Here is a 14906-nt window from a genome sequence, read left to right on the forward strand (position 1 = left end):
CGGCATGTGGGATCTTCCCGGACCGGGGCACGAACCCGCGTCCCCTGCATCGGCAGGCGGACTCTCAACCACTGCGCCACCAGGGAAGCCCATAGTAGTATTTTTTGTGTACTTTCTATATGCCAGGAAATTTTCTAAGCAGTTTATATGTGTGTTCATACATAAAGTGCTTAGAACTCAACAACTCAAGTGAAGTAAGAATTACTGTTTTCTTTGCAGCAAGCAGAACAATGTAATGGACATCCATCTTGTTTCTAGGAAGGTGAATTTAAAAAATCATTTGTTTCCTTTTAGTCAGTATTGGTGTATGAATAAAGTATTTCAGTTAAATTTCCTTCTCTATGAAATGTCAGAGCTTTTGTCTTCTTGGGTCTTCCCCAGATCCATTTGTTACAGTAGGTTTGCTATTAAATTTTCAGGCTGCTGTTGAGCGTTTTGTATCTGGCAATTTTAACACCTCCCTTCTTTCTGTACCACCCACTCAAGTTCATTTCAGGTGCCCTTAGCAAATGACTCCCAAGGCATTTAAGTGGCCAAAGCTCATTGACCAATGAGGAGAGGTGTGCCATGTATAACAGAGTTACGCAGTTCCTGGATCAGGAGTGAAGTTTGCTTAAGGAAAGCTTTTGTTACCATTAGCCTGTTGCATCCAGATTTCAAGACTGGAAAGGTAGGGGACACCTTATTTGTTGTAATTGGAAGAGAGGAGTTGGTTAAAGTAATTTAGATCATGTAGAATAAACAAATGATCTGTTTTGTTTTTAACCGAAGGCAAAAAAAAAAAAAGAAAAAAGAAGTTTGTGAGAATTTCAAATGCTGCACAGTTTGTCTTACAGCAGCAAAACCGAAATTCCTAAGCTAAGAACATTTTTTTTAAAAATTAGTTTGTCTAGCATCTCTTCACTTTAACAAACTTGAAAGAACTAGGTGGGAAAAAAAAGTCATGTTTTCATAGACTGCTGCTATTTTGATTATGGGACAAAAAGCAGGAATTTATCAATAATGTCCACATTTATTTTCCAAAGTCATTTCAGAGTCAGTCGTTAAAGAAGAAATTTTAAGTGACATGTGGGAAGGAAAAATGAGAAATTAATGGAATTAGCTCTTGAGAATTACTGCACAGAAGTTAGTGATAATGACTTTTCCTCTGAGTAAAGTGCTGGTATAAGAAGACTCTTGTATCAATCATTTTTTCAAACCAATAGTAAAGTTTATAAAATGGAATTAGTTAAGTGTAGGTTTTTATACTTTAAAGACTACATAAATTAGTTTCACTTTTATTAGAACGAATAGTTTAGTTATATTTTATGTGCTGTTTAGATTTGTTCTAATATTAACTCAAAGAAACCAGAGATAAAGAATCTTTATTCGCTTCTTTCTACCTGGAAATGGAGCGATTTGGATAGCATTTGAAGCTAATCCTGAAAAGAAAAGCCCTCTTAATTATGAATAAAGTATGATGAATCAATGTTGTGACAAAATGTATACATAAAAAAATATATTATTATACTTATTCATTAGCCTACATCTAATGTTTAGTATCAGAAGGTAAGTTTGAGTTCAAAGAAAAGTTTAAGTGGTTTCCCATGATTGCTTTTTCTCAGAAATGGCTTAATATGGGCTTTAAAAGCTGTAAATTTAAAAGCTGTAAATTTACAGCTGTAAAATTACAGCTGTAAAGCTGTAAATTTAAAAGCTGTAAATTTCTAACAGAAATTAGATAATATATTTGTTTAAAAATATAATATGAGAGATGGTACCATCTGGTAAAAATTTTTTTTAATTTTTATTTTATATTGGACTATAGTTGATTAACAACGTTGTGTTAGTTTCAGGTGTACAGCAAAATGATTCAGTTATACGTGTATCTGTTCTTTTTCAAATTCTTTTCTCAGTTAGGTTGTTGCAGAATATTGAGCAGAGTTAATTTTAGTGTTTAGTTAAAACTCTATTTTTGTTTAACTTGTAAAGAGAATTTTTTTAGTGCACATTTTCACTAGGTATAAATGCCCAGTGATTTCAGTTATCTCAGATTCTCCCCTTTTCAAAAATTATTTTTATATGTTCCTTTAAAAGACTTGCATCCTGAAATTTTCTACTTATATTAGATTTGTTCATAATGCCACTTTATGAGAAGTTTACTCTCGAGATCTCCCTCATAAGTCTCTTGTGTGGTTGACTCTTTGGGGGGAGGTGGATGTAGATCGAGCACCAGTCATGGAGTTAACTATTCACAGCAGCCATCTTCTCTGGTACAAGTAAATGCTGTTTCTCAATTCCAAGCTGAGGTTCAAAGGTTTAGACTAACTTCACAGATCAGAGGTCAGGCACGAATTGCTGCAATTTGTAGTTCAGTTCTGCCGATATGACAGAATTTCACAGCTATGATGATTGCTTTTTCCACTTCTGCCCACAGGCCAGGCCGGGCAGTTAACAGCATAATTTGTACGAGTCAGCCCTTGGCACCCAAGTTTAATGAGTAACTAGCTGGTGCCTTAGGTTTCACTGGTACAAGGTGCACATTATAAAAAGGGTCAAATGTCAATGCATAAAGATGGAGGGGGGGCGGGTAGTGATATATCAATAACCACCACCTGTGAATCATACGTAAAGAATTAGTAACTTGGGTTAGTTTTAAAAGTAATTGCTGTGATGTGAATGTTAGTGTGTTTGTTTTCTTTGCTACTAAAAGAGGTAGATTATTTTATTAAATGTTAGCAAGAAAGAACGATCTGATCAGAGATTATTGACAACCGTAGAAAGTGAAATTGCAGGCTCTGTTTACTCCTTTCATGGGATCTCTGATTTCTCAAAAACTTCCCCAAATGTGCCAGCTTTTCAAGAATCTAGGGAACAAATTGGGTAATGAGGTATTTCTGAGCTCATGATATTTATGAGTATCTAACATTCTCTCCTTTACATCCAAAAAGTTAAACTCCTATCTTTATTTCTAACCCAAGTTGAGAATATATTTTACTGTTTAAAGTTGAATATTGAGACGCTTCAAAAAATTCTTAGATGTTGGGCCTTGAAAATCCATGGGTTTGCCATTCACAGTTTTGGCTTCTCATAAAGGACTCTGAAGCTGCAATATAAATACATATAGAGTAATTTGTCACTTTTGTTATAACACAAATTTTAGTTTTCCACTCTTCCAGACTGGGGTGTAGAAGCAATCGGATTCTTCCATAGAGCAGAATAATTAAGAGCACAGATTCTGGTCTCAGACCTCCTGGGTTTGAATCCCAGCTTCATCATTTACAGTTAAAGGACCTGAGCAAATGGGCAGCCTCCCTCTGTTTAGTTCCCTCATCTCCAGGATGAGTATAACCATAGAATTTGCTTTGTGGGGTTGTAGTAATGGTTAAATAAGACAGTGTACACGAAATGCTTAGCACGGTGCCTGGTGCATAATAAGTACTCTGTGAATATTAGCTGTTATTAATATTATTAAGTTACATGCTTTGTGAACAAGCCTCCCCTACCCTGTACATCATCCCAACTTGTTCAGACTTGGTCTTTCCTCTGTTCAATTCAGGAGGGACACAACATAAGGCATAGTTGGGTAAGGCGATCTGGGAATGTTTTAGATGCATTCTTTTTGAATATCATGGGGAAGTGTGTTCTTAAATTCCTCGGTTTCAAGTCTAGCACTCTTTTATATGCTAGTTTTCCCCCCTAATTGATTTGCTGTCACGTGGCAAAAGCTGTAAAAAAAGATAAATCCAAATCATCTGGTTTCCTTTGAGAGTTGTTTTCCTTTTGCCCTTTGGTGAGAAACATTTGAGTTAAAAAAGAAAAAAATCCATAAATGATACCATACCAGTGGGCTAAATTCTATCCCCAATGATATGTATTATACTTACTAGAATTCATTCTTTCTTTCCAGAAATGCCAGAAATGAAAATCTGTAAAAAGTGATTTTCTGTGTTCTATTTCTTCATTTTATTCCTATGCAACACAGAAGTGGCATTTGAATAAAAACATGATACTACCATTGACAATATGTAAATTATGTGCTTAGCATTAAAAAAGTAGTAACAATCCCTCACACTAATTAAACTATGAAGCACCTACTCTGTGCTAGGATTGTGTGTGAGACACTGGGATTATAGTAATGAGTCAGATCTAGATTCTGCCCCGGGCAAGCTTACCATTGCCTGGAGAAGACTGCTATTATACCAACTACTGTAAGATTAAACCATATAAAGTTGCCAATATTCTACCGTTTTCGTCCCCCCCAAACAGCAGTTTCACGAGGTTGAAGCCAGTGTTACGAGAAGTGCTGTGAGGGATTATATGATGTTTCAGGAATGTTTTGAGGGGCTCCAGGGATGACCTCTGAGGAGTGAAGTGTGAGGATGAGAACAAGCTGGCTAGGTAGGAGCATTGGTGAGGGTTTAAAGCACTGGGAACAGCAAGTGTTAAGGGTGAAGTGACACAAGATGAGGCTGGAGGAGCAGCCAAAGTCTTCCTTATACCCCTTACTAGGGATACTGATTTTATTCTGAGGGCAGTGGAAGAGAGTGTAGAGGTTTAAGCAGGAGGGTGACATGATTAAATTGTGTGTTTTTAAAAGGTCACTTTGCCTGTCTTGAGAGCCAGATTGTTTGCAGCAGGCAAGAGTGGATGGGTCGAAGTCAGCTGGGATACTACTGCAGGCATCCAGGCCGGAGTTGATGGTTGGCAGTTTACATGATGCGTTCAAATGTAGTGTCTCATTTTATCCTTGTAACGACGCTCACATGTGGTGTTAATAGCAGCTTCAGTATACCGGTGAGGGATGCTGAGGCCAAAAAGCTAAGTGGCATACTGGTGGTCTCACACTGCTGGTGGCAAAGCGAGAACCAGAACTCTTGTTACTAGGCTGTTGCCCTGGTAGTCTCCCGGTAGCTTTAGGCCCGTGTACTAGCGTCCCTGGGTGTGGGCAACTGGTTTATCTTTAGAAAGGATTTGTGTGTTTTTTTGTTTTTTGTTTTTTGCGGTACGCGGGCCTCTCACTGCTGCGGCCTCTCCCGTTGCGCAGCACAGGCTCCAGACGCGCAGGCGGACCGGGGCACGAACCCGTGTCCCCTGCATCGGCAGGCAGACTCTCAACCACTGCGCCACCAGGGAAGCCCAAGGATTTGTTTTTAAGAAACAGAATTCTCATTTGTTGGTGGAGGAGTCAGGGTGAGAAAGTTATTTTTAGCCTCGGTTTATGCGTGAGAGTTGAGGGAAGCAGAACGTGACATGGAACTTGGTATTAGATTGGAACATCCTTTGGGAAACAATACATTTATTAATTTCACATACTTATTTACACCCCGCCTCATTGCAAAAGTGGATTTGAACAGCTTTCAAAAATACATATGGTAGACAAAGAAGAGAGGGTAAAAAAATCAGGGTAGGCATATTAAGATGATGCCACAGGCGTCCTAAGTCCAACAAACGATTGCCCTCAGATCCCACCATTTGTTGAAGAAGGACCCATGAGTAACTCTTAAGATTCACATGCCTGAAAAACTGAAAACAAACCAGTGTTCTGCTCAGAACAGCTTTTTCTTCTACTGGACTCTAAGAAAAATTTCCCTAGTTGGTCTTCCTAAAGACTTCATGATATAATGGACAATATCCATAGCTTTTTCACAGAACGAGGAGTGGGTGAGGGGTTGGAATGAATGAATTAACCCAGTTTATGTCTGGAAATATTTCTTTTCTCTAAGAACTTCCCCACAAATTTTACATGACCTTCAGTAAGACCGTTTCCTCCACAGTAAAATGGAGGATTTGTACTAGAGATCGACTTCTCAAACAGGGTGCCCCGAGACACCCAATTTTGTGTCAGGAGGAGTGTGAAGCCACAGGAAGAAAGTAGCATGTGGGTTTCGCTTGAAGATTTTTATGACAAAATAATATTAAAATATTTACGAAATGGGTTATGTTTGGAGCCATTCTGGAAAATCAGATTTTTCTGGAAACAAATAGTCTGAAGTGTTTTATTTGGGGGAAATTTTCTGTTACTTGAATAGCTGTGAAAGGCACTTCAGTAATTCTTCTTCCCATCATTAAGATTTAGCACAAAACTATATAAAACCTATAATTTCATTTATATATTAATAATTTGCTTCCAATTCATAGAGTTTACATGTCCATTACCATGATATTATTTCTCAAAGGAAAAAATTTGCCATTATAGAGAGAAAACTTACAATTCTGCACAAATATGTGCCAGGAATGGTGCTTTACAAGTATTTTCTCTCTTCTCCATGCAGTCTTGCAAGGAATTAGCTCCACTTTATGGATGTGGAGACTGAGGCTCAGAAAAGTTGATTAATTTGTCTGGGTTCACTTAACTCGTAAATGAATAGTGCAGGAGTCTACATTTTATTCTGTTGCCTTGACAGGGTGGAATTAATTTCAGGGCACGGCTTGTAATTTGCACATTTATTTTTATTTGTCAAACACTGTGATGCTGATCATTAGGTATTATCCAGGATGTAGCATTTAGAAAATCGACCTCACAGACGAGGGTGAGGATTATATGCTTTGAGATGTACAGAGTTTAACAGCAATTACTCTATGATTTATTTGAGGGTGTGGCTTTTTTTTTTTTAGTAGATCATTGATACTAAGGATTAAAGCCAGCTCATGATTTAGTTGTGTTTTTTTTTAACATCTTTATTGGAGTATGATTTAGTTTTTTGTTTTTTAAATTTATTTAATTTATTTACTTTTGGCTTCGTTGGGTCTTTGTTGCTGCGCGCGGGCTTTCTCTAGTTGCGTCAGGTGGAGGCTACTCCTTGTTGAGCGCGGGCTTCTCATTGCGGTGGCTTCTCTTGTTGCGGAGCACGGGCTCTAGGCACGCAGGCCTCAGTATTTGTGGCACGTGGGCTCAGTAGTTGTGGCTTGCAGGCTCTAGAGAGCAGGCTCAGTAGTTGTGGCACATGGGCTTAGTTGCTCCACTTTGCAGCATGTGGCATCTTCCCAGACCAGGGCTCGAACCCATGTCCTCTGCTTTGGCAGGCGGATTCTTAACCACTGCACCACCAGGGAAGCCCTGATTTAGTTTTATTGCTTGTGTTCCCATAAAGTTATGAATCCCATTGAATGCCTTGCCAGTCATTGCAATATAGTTATGGCAGAATAATTTTGGAGCTGTAACTGACTTTAGAAGCCATTTATTTATTTGTTTATTTATTTATTTATTTTGGCTGCACCGGGTTTTAGTTGTAGCACACGGGATCTTCGTTACAGCATGCGGGCTTCTTAGTTGCGGCATGCAGACTCTTAGTTTAGGCATGCATGTGGGATCTAGTTCCCCGACCAGGGATCAATCCAAGGCCCCCTGCATTGGGAGCGTGGAGTCTTACCCACTGGACCACCAGGGAAGTCCCTAGAGGCCATTTAATTGGCTGGTTCCAAATTGTGCTCTATGGTCCTAAAGATCCTATGGTGTTCCCACACAGCCCCTGTGGATGATGGAGCAGAATGGGTGGAGATGCTTCCCCATATCATCCCCAACCACCAGTTTAGCCAGCTCCTGTTTTATCAGTTTGTTTCTGCATCTAGGTAAATTTTTGGTGGAAGAAAGGACGCTACACCTAAAAAAACGAAGCAAAACAAAACACATATTAAAAAACCAGTTTGAAAACTACTGGTAATCCAACTCTTTTATTTCTTCAGGGGAGCAAACTTTGGCTCAGCCAGGTAAAATAATTTGCCTGAGAACACAGAACAAGGCATGGCAGAGCTAGAGTTAAAATCCCAGTCTTCTAGGTGCTCCGAGTCTGGTGTTGCAGCCACTATGCCATATTGAATCATGGAAGTCATTTGGATCTTCAGATGGCTTAATGAGGGCTCTCCATAGTGAGGAGAGAATATTCCTGAAGTTTGGTAGATTATATTTCCAGATGTGAAATACAAGTAAAAGTTTTGTGCTTAGGATATATTTTAACATCTCATCCAAAATACCCTTATCTTGAACTTGTTTCTTAATTTGAATGTTTTCTATATCATGACTTTTAAGATTATCCTAGGATCCCAAATCCTCCTTTCTATAGTACTCCATGCAAAGAACATCCTCAGAAGAGTCTTAACTATTCATTTTAGGGCAGAATAACAAGTTGCTTTTATACCACTTCTAATCAGTTGGTAGTGGCTGGCTGGAGCACATGTTTCAGTGGTTTCTGAGACCCTCTTTGGATTCAGCAGGCAAGAATGTGATGATCCATAGTGATGTGTTGTATAAGCCCCCAAATGGGGAAGGGGGAGTCCATGAGCTAGATAGTATCATCTCTGTAAAGAGCGCCACCTTTTCTTTTTGTGAATCTATAAGCATAAAATATAAGCTACATGTGTATTCATTCCTAAACATTATGTTGTGCATTTTGGAGTCGGTGGCGGGGGTGTGCGGATAAATAAGACAGAGGGGAAAATAAAACAAAGGAAGAAATTGGTCATTTTCTTATTACTGTTCCCTGTCTTTTCAAGGATAGGAGGAGGAATAAAGGGTTGCATTTCTTGGTTTGTAGAGACTATGATAATTAGTAATAGTAGTTCATTTTTTGAAGAAAATGGCCCCAAATTTGTAATGCACATATGAAAATTATATTCAAATAGAAAACATTCCTAGCAATTTTTTTTTTACCTCTTAGGATTTGCCTCAAAGGGCACTCCACAAATTGAACTGAGAAATCCCGAGGAAGCTGCCTGAATCTCCTTGTATATTCTTGTTCAACATCGTGTAAAGGACCAGACAAATCAAATTGGTGGTTTTTGGTAAGTACATCGTTGGTGTCCTTTTCTTCTTCACTTAAGGAAAACATTAAATTTTCATTCTTATGAACCAGGATGTCTGCTGTATAGACAATGTGTACCTGGTGTATGTTTATGTCGCAACGTTAGTAGTACATACAACTTGATAAGTCATTTGGTAAGTCATTTTGAACCGACAATATAAAATCCTTATTTCTTTGTTGTTTACATCTTTGTGGCCCAAGAGGAGAAACTACTGCTGCTGATATGTGAGCATCTTAGGAATTAAGGAAAAATGTGCATTGCTTATAAATCTGTCTCCCTCACACACACAAACACACACACACACACACACACACAAAGATCAAGGGTATTTCAATCAGAGTTGTCTTTGAAATTTTGGTTGCAAGGAAGGGTCCTTTGTACAAGCTACAGAAGATACTGGTATGTTCTCGAACAATCCTTGTGCCTTAGTTTCCTCACCTGTCATATAAGGTAAAAATAACTACTGTTATGTTAGACTCTCCAAATCATGGCAATCCAATGAATTACAACATATGTAAATATACTGTGACAACTATATAATTCTCCACAGACAGAAGGTATTATTATTCTGTGGGTGATAATCCTATGTATGCTATGGCAGGGACGCAGGCGTAGAAGAAAGAGGCTGCTCGTATCAGCTTCACCCAGAACCTTGGACGGGCAGCCCTCCCGGCCGCAGACACGGCCCTCACTTAGCTTTGAAAGGTAGAGGCAGTAGATCCCTGTGTGTTAGGGAGGGGCTACTGGTGACACTGATTTCCCAACAACTCTCCCGTTGCGGAGCACAGGCTCCGGACGCGCAGGCTCAGCGGCCATGGCTCACGGGCCCAGCCGCTCCGCGGCATGTGGGATCCTCCCGGACCGGGGCACGAACCCGTGTCCCCTGCATCGGTAGGCGGACTCTCAACCACTGCGCCACCAGGGAAGCCCCGAAGTCCCTTTTCATATCCTCTAGGCTGGGTTCTGGATTCAGGGACTCAGAGAGCTAAAATTGTTTTAATTATATATATTTTTTCTTTTTCTGAAAGCATATTAATTAAAGGAAACTTGGAAATTAAAGAATAACATAAAATTACTTATAATCCCACAATCGAAAGGTAACCACAGTTAACATGATAGTATATTTAGTCTCTTTTAAGTTTTTAAAAATATTTCATATATATTCTAAAATATTTTTTAACAAGGTTAACAGAGTTGAGAACATGAAATAAGTATTCTAGCCTACAACTATGCTGTAATTTTTATAGCCATTTCCATACTGTTGAATATTGTTTGTTACAATACATATAAATACATGCTATTATGTTCATTACATTATGCTATAAATACCACAGTAGTGAACATACCTGACTATAAATTCTACTCATGTCTCCAATTATTTTCTTGGGGTAAATTTCTATAAATGGAATTAATGAGAAGGAACTGCTTTTAATGACTACTGTAAAGCTCTTGATGTTGTCAAACTATCCTCCAGAAATGTACCAAATTATATTTGCCTTCCCATCCCCACCTATTATATATGACAATGTTCATACCACTACACACATATACAGATTGAATTCTATCACGTTGAGAAGATTTTAAATTATAAATATTTCTACAGAAGCTCAGGAAGTATAAGCCTGTTCCCTCCCCCTGGCCCAGCCCAGCCTTAACCAGCACCAGGTCTCTGAAGTAGAAGACAGTATCATCTAATCGACACTGCATCCACCTTGATCTCTCAGACCTGTTCATGGGGGAAAGCACCTATGAGGCTTGCATTCATTCACTTGGCATTTGTTACGACTGCTTGTGTTCATTTCTGCACTATGTGCTTCCAGGGAACAAAAGAGCTTTTCTTTGTCTACGAGAAGCTTAATTCAGTTGGTGAGTCCAGACAAACAACAAACAAGAATACTTAACCTTGGATAGGTCACTTAACTTCTCAAGACCTGCTTCTTCTTCTTTAAAGTGAGAGGTTCAATTTGTCTACATCTAAAGAGTGTCTGAGGTGGTTTTTAGTAAAAATATGTGAGTACACAAGGTAGTGAAAACAGCAATGAAGATATCTAAACTTTGAACAACATGATGTGTTGTATAATTTCCATTATCCGACAGTGAAATCACACCAGTTCTTTAGGAGAAAAAAAGTTTCCCTGCGTTAAATACTAGGAAAAAATTTCAAGTTAATCATATTTTTAAATGTAAAAGTAAAGTAATAGGAAAATCCTTCAAGATGGCCTCTAAGGTTTCTTTTAGCTCTAACATCTATAATTCATAGGTAATAGATAAAATAGCAAAGGCCGAGGACCCCCAAAGCAAAGGAATGGTCAGTGGGCTTCACAGAAATTTGGAGAGTCATGACTAGAATTTTAAAGTGATCGTTTCTACAGACGAGTTCTGTCTAATCATCATCCTCACCACCCATACACTGAAAGTCTGTCCTAGTAGTGGTACTGTTTATGAATTTTAATCAGATTTTCAAACTTTGGAACACACCAAACAGGTTTAAGGAGTAAATAAGCTTATGAATATTTAGCTATCCTTCGCCATTACCACTTACATCTACCAGAAATGTTAAAATTGTCTGACTTGGGCTTCCCTGGTGGCACACTGGTTGACAGTCCGCCTGCCGATGCAGGGGACACGGGTTCGTGCCCCGGTCCGGGAAGATTCCGCATGCCGTGGAGCGGCTGGGCCCGTGAGCCATGGCCACTGAGCCTACGCGTCCGGAGCCTGTGCCCTGCAATGGGAGAGGACACAACAGTGAGAGGCCCACGTACCGCAAAAAAAAAAAAAAAAAAATTGTCTGACTCAACTACTGACATACACTGAGCAATGTCAGGGAGACTGGGCCAAACTTTGGCAAGAAAGTCTGCCACTGGCCATTGCTCTCTCTTTGAAGTAGACTGTCCCTTGCATTTTAACACACAGTAGATACTTCATAAATATTTGCTGGATTCCTTTCTACTCAGATTTTGTGCCACTTTGTAATACCGGTTTGTTTTGTACTTAGGAAAAAGAGTTACATGTATGTTGGAACAACTTCCAAAATCTAAAAGCATGAAGGAATTGTAATAATACCTCAGACTAGCTCTAATCTTAATCTTGGAACAAGGACACTTTTTGACTAGATTTCACACACTTGAAAAGTCTCAGTTGAAAAGCCAATATATTGATCATTTGCTTCTCTTTGCAATTTGAATCATAAATATGAAGAAAAAAGCTGCATAACCTAGAACATCATTTGTCTAATCATTTTCCCATTTTCTCTTAAAAATCTGGATTCCTTCCTCCCTTTCATTCCATATATTAACTCTGCTGGTTTTCCATGACTCTTTTTTTTTTTGTGGTAAAATATGCATAACATAAAATTTACCATTTTAATCATTTTTAGGTGTACAGTTCAGAGACATTAAATACATTCCCATTGTTGTGCAAATATCACCACCATCCATCTCTAGAACTTTCTCATCTTCCTGTACTGAAACTTTGTACCCATTAAACAATAATCTCCATTCCTCCCTCTCTCCAGCTCCTGGCAACCACCATTCTGTTTTCTGTCTCTATAAATTTGACTATTCCAGGTATCTCATATAAGAGGAATCATACAATATTTGTCCTTTTGGGTCTGGCATGTTTCACTTAGCATAATATTTTCATGGTTCATCCATGTTGTAGCATGTGCCAGAATTTCCTGCCTTTATAAGGCTGAATAATTTTCTATTTTGTATATATACTACATTTTGTTTATCCATTCATGCATTGATGAACATATGGGTTATTTCCTTTGGGCTATGTGAATAATACTGCTATGATCATGGGTGGTACTAATATCTGTTTGAATCCCTGTTTTCAATTCTTTTGAGTATAAACGCAGTAGTGGAACAGGTGGATCATGTGATAATTCTATGTTTAAGTTTTTGAGGATCTACCATACTGTTTTCCACAGCAGCTGCACCATTTTGTATTCCCACCAGCAATGCACAAGGGTTTCGATTTCTCCACATTCCTGCCAACACTTATTTGTTTTTTTTTGTTGTTGTTTTTTATAAATTTATTTATTTTATTTATTTATTTTTGGCTGCATTGGGTCTTCGTTGCTGCGCGCGGGCTTCCTCTAGTTGCCACAAGCGGGGGCTGCTCTTCGTTGCGGTGCGCGGGCTTCTCATTGCGGTGGCTTCTCTTGTAGCACAGCACGGGCTCTAGAGCGCAGGTTCAGTAGTTGTGGCTCGCAGGCTCTAGAGCGCAGGCTCAGTAGTTGTGGCTCATGGGCTCTAGAGCGCAGGCTCAGTAGCTGTGGCGCACGGGCTCAGTTGCTGGCTCTAGAGCGCAAGGCTCAGTAGTTGTGGCGCACGGACTTAGTTGCTCCGTGGCATGTGGGATCTACCCGGACCAGTGATCGAACCTGTGTCCCCTGCACTGGCAGGCGGATTCTTAACCACTGCGCCACCAGGGAAGCCCTTCTGTTTTGTTTTAAATCATAGACATCCCAACAAGTATGAAGTGGTATATTATTGTGGTTTTGATTTGCATCTTCCTAATAATTAGGGATGTTGAGCATCTTATGCTTATTAGCTATTTGTGTATCATCTTTGGAGAACTGCCTATTTTTAAATTGGTTGGTTTGCTTTTTTATTGTTGAATTGTAGGAGTTCTTTGTATACTCTGGATATTAATTCCTTAATATTTTGAGAAATTATTTTCTCCTGTTTCATGGGTTGCCTTTTCATTCTGCTTACAGTGTTCTTTTTTTTTTTAGTGTTCTTTGATTCACAAAAGTTTTCATTTTGATGTAGCCCACTTCTCCATAGTGGCTGTATCAATTTACATTCCCACCAGCAGTGCAGGAGGGTTCCCTCTTCTCCACACCCTCTCCAGCATTTGTTTGTAGATTTTTTGATGATGGCCGTTCTGACTGGTGTGAGGGGTGGGATAGGGAGGGTGGGAGGGAGACGCAAGAGGGAGGAGTTATGGGGATATATGTATATGTATAGCTGATCCACTTTGTTATAAAGCAGAAACTAACACACCATTGTCAAGCAATTATACTCCAATAAAGATGTTAAAAAAAAAAAAGAACAGCAAAGGTAGATAGCATTTTAGGCTGAGAAGAAAAAAGGGAGTGTGTGTATATGTGTTGTGTTCGTGTGTGTGTGTTATATGTACATATACTTGGTAGCAGAGGAAAAGAGAGAGGTCACTCCATGATGCACTGTGACTGTGAATTGTGGGCTACAGCAAATTTTTATTTATTTATGTTCGTACAAAAATAAATTTCTCTTGGTGCTGCCTTAGAGAAACCAAACTAGATGAGCCACAGTTATGTGGGCAAACTGTATTTCCAAAACAGTTATCCTAGATCTGTTTTACAGTGGACAGAACCTAAATGTGCTTACAGTGTAAAATGTGAGGGTCTGCTTAGCCTTCACTTGCAGAATCTTGAGAAGAAGAAACTACCAGGCGGTGTAAGCTGCCTCATCCAGTATCACCAGGACCAAAGGTCTGCCCTGCACTCGCTGCTCTGACAGGCTTGGAGATAACATCGCCCCACTAACATAACTCATAGTTGCAGGATTCTGCACATGAATTATTAAATTCTCAACATTAGAACCCAGTATTGGCAGTTGGGCATCCAACTCTCAAATAAATTAGTGTTTATCTACTAAGACTCTGACTTCCGGACCTATGAGAAACACACTGTGACCCAGTCTGTCCCCTCTTGTTTTTCATGGGGACTGGTTTACAGACATAAACTGTTTGCTGCTCTAGGTCCTCATCTTCTCTTTGCCATAAAAGGCGACTTAGAGAAAAAGGAAATAACTAAGCCTATTAAGTTTTCTGATGTCAGGTGGGATAAGCTAAGCCACACTTTCTGAAAACAGTTTGCAAGACTGGTGTACTATATTTCCCTTGAAGCATTAAAATGATTTCACACTTTATTAACTCAAAGAATATCCAGTATTTCCCTGTGAGACTGGGAATAAATGACGAGCTTAAATCAGGGGCGTTTTCGTTGGTATGCTAGTTTTTCAATTGAAATATTAACTCCAAGTGCACACAAGGAAAGTACGGACTGCATGGGACGTGAACAGCAATTACATCTCCAGCAATAGTCCCAGGAGTTTATTATACCTGAAAAATCA

The 14906-nt window shown here is 39.2% G+C and overlaps 1 protein-coding gene across 3 annotated transcripts in view; it reads left to right on the forward strand.

Annotated features, from left to right (window-relative positions):
* RBM47 (RNA binding motif protein 47) overlaps nucleotides 1–14906 on the forward strand; it is a 176966-nt gene that overhangs the window by 131674 nt on the left and 30386 nt on the right. For all 3 annotated transcript variants that reach the window (XM_024118411.3, XM_055086076.1, XM_007130953.4), the window contains one exon: nucleotides 8637–8760. The gene's annotated coding sequence lies outside the window, so the exon portion shown is untranslated. The remainder of the gene's footprint in view (nucleotides 1–8636; nucleotides 8761–14906) is intronic.

This window comes from Physeter macrocephalus, chromosome 7 (assembly GCF_002837175.3).
Source record: "Physeter macrocephalus isolate SW-GA chromosome 7, ASM283717v5, whole genome shotgun sequence".
NCBI lineage: Eukaryota > Metazoa > Chordata > Mammalia > Artiodactyla > Physeteridae > Physeter > Physeter macrocephalus.